Source organism: Populus nigra, chromosome 16 (assembly GCF_951802175.1).
Source record: "Populus nigra chromosome 16, ddPopNigr1.1, whole genome shotgun sequence".
NCBI lineage: Eukaryota > Viridiplantae > Streptophyta > Magnoliopsida > Malpighiales > Salicaceae > Populus > Populus nigra.
Genome location: NC_084867.1, coordinates 8,661,464 through 8,670,251, shown reverse-complemented (window position 1 = coordinate 8,670,251; position 8,788 = coordinate 8,661,464).

The window sequence follows — 8,788 nt, the reverse complement described above, 5'->3', positions numbered from 1 at the left end:
GAGTGTTATAATGGGTATTCCATCAATAGATATGTGTTTCATACTGAAGAATATAGGCTGAGCAAAAAGACATATAACAATGGAGGTTTTTTTTGTTAAGGAATCGACTTCAAATGAGTTTAAAGTTGACTAATATGGAAAGTTGGAAAAGGTTATTGAATTGTAATATCATAGTGAGCAGGATATGTTTATTTTATTCAAATGCAAATGGTATGACACCATTGATAGAGGAATTAGAGTAAATCCTCATTATGGTTTGGTCAAAATTAATTTAAAGGCTAGACTCCGCAACGTCGACAATGTCTTTGTTTTTTGCCAAGCAATGCTAGCACATTTGTTACACATACAATCCTTTATTTAGGAAGGATTGTTTAAAAGCTGATTGGTTATTTGTAGTGAAAACAAAACCCAAAGGTCATATCGAGATTGTTCAGGATGACAACAATGAATTAACTATGGGAGATGATGTCTTTCAACTTGGTGAGTTAGTTGATCCATATCGAGTTTCTTCGTCTAATGACATAGAAAAAATTTTAAATTTTCACATCGCTGAGAAGATTTTTATTGATGTTAACATTGAAGAGTTTAATGATGTTTTAAGCTCTAGTGGACAAACACAGATTAATGAATATGATAGCGATGAAATTAAAGTATAAGATTGTGATGGAGATGAGGATGAGTCAATTGATGAATAAGAAGAGAATTCTGATTAATTTGCACAACACGAATGTGTAATGCCATAAACTATAATTTAATATTTATGGACAAAATTCACTTTAATGTAATGACAATGATGTTAATTTATTATTGAATGACAAGTAAATATTTATTCTATTGTTGTGATGTGAATTAGTGTTATTGTGATGTGTATGCAATTGTGAATTTAAGTGTTTGCATGATTGATAGATTAGGAATACATATATAATTTGACTTCAGACACTTTTTTACACCGATAGAAATACCGATAGACTGTACATTACATACGGGTTTACTGAAGGAATGTATTCACCGATATATTCTAAAGATCATGTGAATTATTCTCCATCACCCTGACATTGTTCATGGTGTTCATTACATACAAATATACAACCAGAATATGTTTGTCGTTATATTTAAGAGACCATGAGAACTATGTCCCTTTACATTGACACTATTCTAGTGATCATTACATAAAGTATACCGACATAATATGTCTGTTGGTATATTCTAGAGACCATAGGAATTATTCCCCTTTACCCTAACACAGTTCACGATATTCATTACATATGAATAAACAGACAAAATGAAAAGTCGTCGATAGTATTTTGAGTGGCTTTCTGAAAATTTTCATGCAAGTTTAAAATTTTCATTTGAATTTATAAATGGAATCACCAATGAAAATATTAAAAATATTAATATTTAATTTCCTTACAGTAAAAACAGAAATAAAAGACCAGAATAAAAACATATCGAGGCTTCAAATTCTTCATTTTTCTTCTCTTACACACTCGTTTCTCTCTCTTTCTCTGCCCTTCTCTATCTCTCTCTCTCTCTCATTCTCACCCGAGATCAAACATTCATTTCTCTTCTCATCCTAAGGTATGATGTCTTTATTTTTTTTATTTTTTTTTAAGTTTATTAACAATATCTTTTTTTTAATTAAAAGTCAAAATAAAGCACGTTATTAAGGTAGGAAGTTCTCATTCCTTTTACTTCTTTTTTTTTTTGCACTATTTTTGTTCAATTTTGTGTTCTTAATAATTTCATGAATTAATAAATGACATGAATTTTAGTTGTTATTGAAATAATGTTTGTATTATTTTGTTGAATTTTAGTTATTGCTTTCAAATTTTTTGTTCAATTTCAATTAAATGCGTAGGATTAATTTTAATTATTACTTTGTATTTATGCCATTTAGAATATTTTTTTGCAAATTTAGGATTAAAAATATTATTACTTAAAAATAAACGTGTTGAATTTTAGTTGCTATTGTAATAATTTTTCATTATTTTGTTGAATTTTAGTTGTTTTATTTTCAATTTTGTTGCTCAATTTCAATTAATTGTGTAGGATTAATTTTAATTATTATTTTTATTTTTTGTAAATTTAGAATAATTTGTAATAAATTTATGATTAAAAATATTATCATGTAGAGAATAAAAATTATCTATAAAATTGAATTATGCTAAATTGTTAGAAGAAATTGAATAAAATCAATTACTTTGTAGCATATATGTTGTGTATTTGCAAGTTTAAAAATTTTAGGTGGTCTCATATTTATGAGAGATGTTGCTGAACTTTTTTTAAAAAATAAGAATCATTTAAATTTTTTTTATCCTTTATTTGTGTAGATGCCTAAGGAAAAGAATATTGCATGTCGCGAAGATATGATCATTGTAGTTCTTCTAACAGTAATGTTGATGACCATGAGTCATTATATGCCAAATAAGAATAGAATGTTGGCTCATCGAGTGCGATGTCGCAGTGTCAAAGGGGGTCCCTTCACAGCAAAATCCATTTACCCGTAAGTACGAGGCCTCGTAGAAGGATGATCTTTCAACATAAGTTTGTTTTGCTTTCACAACGACATGAAAATTCCATTGTTTCAATGGAGCAAGGTTTCCAAACATCCTGAATGGAAACCTCAAGGCAATGCATGATGTTCAAGGTTCAATATTAGTATTAACTTAAATATTTTTTATGTTAATTTGGATCGTTTATTGAAATTACTGAAATTCTCCTTTTATAAATTTTTACTTCAAGGAAAAATTTGAATGAGAGAGATCTAATAATAATTTTGCGATGAGGGTTTGAGAGAATAACGCTACAATTAGGTATGATCAAAGGATATTTTTTAAAAAATATTAAAATTTTATTTTTTATTTACTAACATATAATTAATTTGTACCATATAGTTCGTGTGATTTTCAGTATGAGGCGCAAAAGCACTTCAAAAAACATATGAAAGAAAGAGAGCTTTCAGGATGGAATGATGTGGCGGTTTGGAAGGATTTCAAACCGTCGTACGTCTCAAAGGTTGTATGGGAGAAAAACATTCAGCACATGACATCCGTGTGTTTAATTTGATAGTCACAATCCTATATAGATAACTAAAACTAGAGTGTTCACGGTTCCATTACCACGTACACCTGCAACTCCATTCTGTTGATTTCGCATGCAAAGCAAATGGTAGGATTTTTTTTGTTATATTAATTTTTTAATTAGTTGTTTTTTATAAATATATTTTACTGACAACATTTTCTTTATTGCAAGTTATGGTTCTTGGACGCGAACCAAACTCGATGAAGCTTTTTCTTGAAACGCATGTGTAGAGTGATGACCACTAAAAAAGGATGCAATAGTTCATTGTTGAGCTTTGCATTTTGTGGTATGTTGGTTTTCAATCATTTTTTTTCTTAAGTTATTATTTCCTTGAATTTGATGAATTTATTTTTTCTTTCCATGACCACTAAAAAAGGATGCAACAGTTCATTGCAAGTTACGGGGATGATCATTTGATCCATCTAGTTATCGATTTGGATTTATGGTTGGAGGCAGGATCGTCTAATAGGCCCGTTTGAAATTGGGTGTATGGATTCTCTAACACTACGGCTGATAACTTGCAGACGACTCGTTGTGCTTCCAACAGTTGGATGCTCGCAATCAATTCTAAGCATTTAAACTTTGGAGTTTGTGATGATTTTAGACTAATAGGTATCAAATCAGACATCATGTCTTAATGATAAATATGAACAACTCACTGTTGATTATGAAGAACTTTGTCGATTGGTAATGGAGATGAAATCATAGATGAGTGATTTATGTGCACCCTCTAATTAGCATCGCAGTTCCGATGATAGCCAGGATTCTCCTCCTCCAACATCGTCTCTATTTTAGATTTATTGTATTTAAACATACAAATATTTAAATTTTAAAAAATATTTTATTTTTATATAAATTTATTTTTTTAATTATTTTTTTTATTTTTATTCAATATATATATTTATGTATGTATGTATTACTAACGGGGTTATCGATGACACAACTCTGTCATTATATTCCAAAGAGTTGGAAAATAATTATTGTAAATGTCACTATTACTAATAGAGTTACCGATAAAACCAAAGAGTTGAAAAAGAATTACTGTAAATATCATTGTTATTGTTAATGCACTAACAAGAATTATAGATGATATTCTGTCGGTGATATATTATATTTACCGATGGAATAAATTGGGTAATTTTTTTAGCGTGCTTTATTTGTCTATAAATCTATTGGTATATTTATTATTGACGGACTCATCTACAATTCATAAATTATTGACAAGATTTTTTCTAACAGACTATTTCTGTCCATGAGTCCGTCGGTAACATACGTATCGATGCACTACTAATGTAAATACTGACAAAAATTTTCATTGATAAAACTATTAAATCTGGTAGTACTTTAATTATTGGCAAATGAAGTAATGTATCACATAACCATCGTCAACATGATCTTCTTATGCCTTTTCTTTCTTTTTTATTTATTAGTTATTTATGGCACATACTTGTACGCTATCAATTTACTGAAGTTGAAATTTATACTAAATATAAAAATAAAAAAACCTAAAATATGTAGGTCAAATACTGTAGCAACTCACGGTGTTTTGCTAACTTTACTCTTATCAAAAGGGTTCATTGGTTATTACCATGTTGATGGGGTAGATCGGTCTTTTCACATGTTTTATGCATAGTAAAATAACTTTATTATCTCTAGAATAAAATTTCTTAAATGTAATGTGTAGGGTTTTATTGTATTTTCAACTTTTTATGAATAGTGAAATGACTAAATTACCACAAAAATGTAAAATCTCATTCACTAGTGGTCAAATACATTTTAATATTTTCATAATGGTTTTTTTATACAATCAGGTTGGTGGAGGGGCTTTATGAAGATTTTTGTTTTTATGCACAGTAAGATTATTTAACCATCCTTAATATAAAAAAAATTAAAGTTTCCTTACAGAAGGCTTTTCCATCTTTACTACTCTTGGCTTTTTTGTTATACTTAGGAAGACTAAGGGGCATTTTGGTCTTTTAGTAAATATAAATATTAATAAAAAAGATGGCTAGCACATACCATGCAGACGCTCTTTAGGCGACATCTTCAGTGGTGTTTGGTGGTCAAACACTGCCTTCCGCGGTGGCATTAGAAATGTGTTAGCGTTCTCTTTATGTATTTGGTGGTCAAACATTGCTTTTCGCGGTGGCATAACGGGTTAACCATACATTTGTTGTATTGAAAATTTATTTTATTTTCAATTTAATCCTTTAATATTATTTTTTTTTTGGAATTGATTTTTGACTTTTTTTTTCACTTTTCTTTATATGGAGCTATCTTAATCATGTGTCCATTGTCGCAAGGTTAGTAGGCTAACCAAGTTTTTTTTTTTTTTTAAATTTTATCATTCAATATTAGGTTGTTTGATAGTTGGGCTTCACAATTTTATTCAATTAGCTTTCACTTATGGATTTGTTTTTTACCTTTTTATTGGCACGGATAATTGTTTGATTAAACAAATTTTTTTTTCTAAGGAACAAACTTACCAGACATAATTGAGTACATGTCTCGTGTCGCGAGATCAAATATATTGATTTAATTAGATGCATGTATAAACATTTTGGTTTATAATTGAGAATTTTTTATATCAAAAAATATGTTGGAAAAGCCTATATGTTATTTTTTTCTAAAAATAAATTATTCGACCCTGATGAAGTGTTGATGAAATAACTAGTATATACATGTTTTTCGAGAAATTGTAGAATTTATCCCATCATTTAATTTCTAGGGTTTTTTGTATGACTATGCTTTTCATATCTTGTCCATCGATTTCATTGTAAATTTCCCTCCACCACATTTCACAATCTTAACATACGCACCATCCACTTGTTAAAACATAAATCAAACTCCCTAATCTTGCTTCATAAACTGATTAAGGGTTTGCTCGGGATTGTGGTAGCGATTGCGGTTTAAAGTGCTTTTCGTTTAGAAATGCATTAAAATAATATTTTTTTAGTTTTAAAAAAAATCATTTTTGATATCAACACATCAAAACGATCTAAAAACATAAAAAAATATTTTTAGCAAAACAAAATTTAAAATTTGAAGAAATGCGGTTTGCACCGCGTTCCCAAACAAACTCTAAGTCAGGGAACTGGGAGAACATTGGTTTTATCAAATATGTTGGCTACTCATGGTCTCATAGTAAAGAACTAATCGAGGAAGAAATTTATCCAGACACTAAGTCTAGGAGAATTAAATGTATAATCATACTAGACATATTTTGATTTTAAAGTTGATTACTTAGGTCCCGTTTGTTTCATGAAAAGTGGTTTTCTGAAAATCACTTTCCAAACTTTCCTACGTTTGTTTGTTATTAGAAAAGTTGGTCAATGAAAAACACTTTTCAGTTAAAGAAAAATTTGGTTTGGTTTCTAGGAAAGTATTTTCCCTTTATTTTGAACGGAAAACACTTTTTAAAAGTTGTGAAAAATTTAAAAATGTCATGTTATTTACTGATTATATCAAATTTGATACTCAAACTTTTGATTGTTATATATTTTGTTTTGAATCTTTTTTTTTTCAATTTCATCCCTTCGAATTTGATTTTTATATCAACTTTGATCCTTATTTTTATGATTGTTATTTGTTTGTCTTTTATCATTTTCTTAATTGAAATTTTCTATCTATCGGATTTGGTCCTCATTCTTTTGATTGTTATTTATTTTATTTGAAATAATTTATAAAATTATATATTTTTTTAATTTTATCATCTTTCAACTTTTTTATCTATTAGATTTCATCTCTATTATTTTGATTGTTAGTTATTTTATTTGAGATAATTTATGAAATTATATTTTTTAAAATTTATTCGCATTCAACTTTTTAATTTGTAAGATTTGTTCCTCACTATTTTGATAAAATTGAAAAAAAATATTAACAATTTATTTTTCAGCTCATTTTCCATGACACAGCCAAACGTTGTAAAGTATTTTTCAATTTATTTTTCATGATTCTACCAAACATCAGAAAATATTTTACTTTCTAGGAATCTGTTTTCTAAGAAAACTATTTTTCAAAAAAAATTATTTTTCAGCAAACAAATGATATCTTAAAGCTTTCAAAAAAAAAGATAGTAGTTGATCATCACGTTTGATTTCACAGGCGGGGGTTAATTTTGAGAGACTCAAGATACATGGAAGATATTTTGCTTAAATTTGATTTGATTTCAGGGGCTAGTGCAAAAACTTACATAATAAATAAATTATATTAATATCTTTTAGGATGAAGAGGATTTATTGCAATTTGATAGTTGAGAATATAATTGCTTAAATCTTAAAGTTTGGGACCTAATTGAAATTGCATATAGTAGATTTTTTTTTCATATGAAATGGTTAGATGAATTGGGGAGTAAATTATAAATTAGTATTTCTAGTTTTAGAAAAGAACATGAAAAGAGGGAAAATGATTAATTAATTAGTTTTTTTAATTAGAGATATTATTTAATTTGTGCTACAAAATTATAGGGACATTAATTGAAATAAGGTATTTTTTTTCTGCAAGATGATGTGATGTATAAACACTAAGATGACATGAAAAGAAATGACGAGACCTTCGATTCATGGGATAATTTGGAAATACTTTTTTTTTTGTCAAGAAAAACTATGCAATAGTATAAACACGAAGATTGACGTATTTGACTGTAACCTACCAGAGAGGATGTAACGATAGAATTTGAGTACAACCTATGAAATTTAGGTTTCGAACTGATTTTTGCCGATGATAATAAGTTGTGCATCGAGTCCATTTATATTTTTTAAAAAATAAATATTTAAATGATTCTAATATGACAAAAAATTAAATTATGTGTGAATTGATTAGATAGATTTTATAAGTTTAAAGATAATTTACATAACCAGTAAAAACATAGTTTGATTCAAAATAAATATGAGATATGAGATATTTTTTTTATAAAAATTAAAACGGAAATATATTAAATTAATTTGGATCAACTTAGGTTCACTTGTCTATTAGCATGCCGGGTCATAAGATCATAATAACTTCATAAAAAAAATCAAAACAAATTATGAAATTTAATTTTTAATAAATTTAATATTGAATGATGTAATTGAAAACAAATTCAATTAAAAAAACAATAAAATAACATGAGTCAACCCGAGTTAACCTACTAAAATCGTAACTTAGGTCATGAGACCGAGATAACTCAATATAAATTATAAAGCAAATAGCAACAAATTATGAAAAATAAGATTAAAAAAATATATTAAAAAATTATTTAAAAAACAACTCAAGTCAATTCAATTTAAACCACCAAACATCTAACCCGAGTCATGAGACAAGAATAACCTCATAATAATTAAATAGAGAAAAATAACAAATTAATCCAATATCGAAGGATAAAATTGAAAAAAAAAGTAAATTACAAAAGGGGAAAAAAAAACTGGAGTCGACCAAGTTAACTTGTCGAACCAGCAGTTTGGGTCATGAAACTGAGATAACATCATAAAAAGTAAATTGTAAAAAATTATGAAGCTCAACCCCCAACAAACCTAATGTTGAAGCATGAAATTGAAATTGAAAAATCAATTAAGAAAAAGAACATAAAAAAACAATTTGAGTTAACTCACTAAACATGTGACCTGATTCATGAGACATTGATATCAAAACAAATAATAAAGCTTAATTGTCAATCAACCCAATATTAAAAGATTAATTCGAGAAAAAAAAATCAATAAGAAAAAAAAAA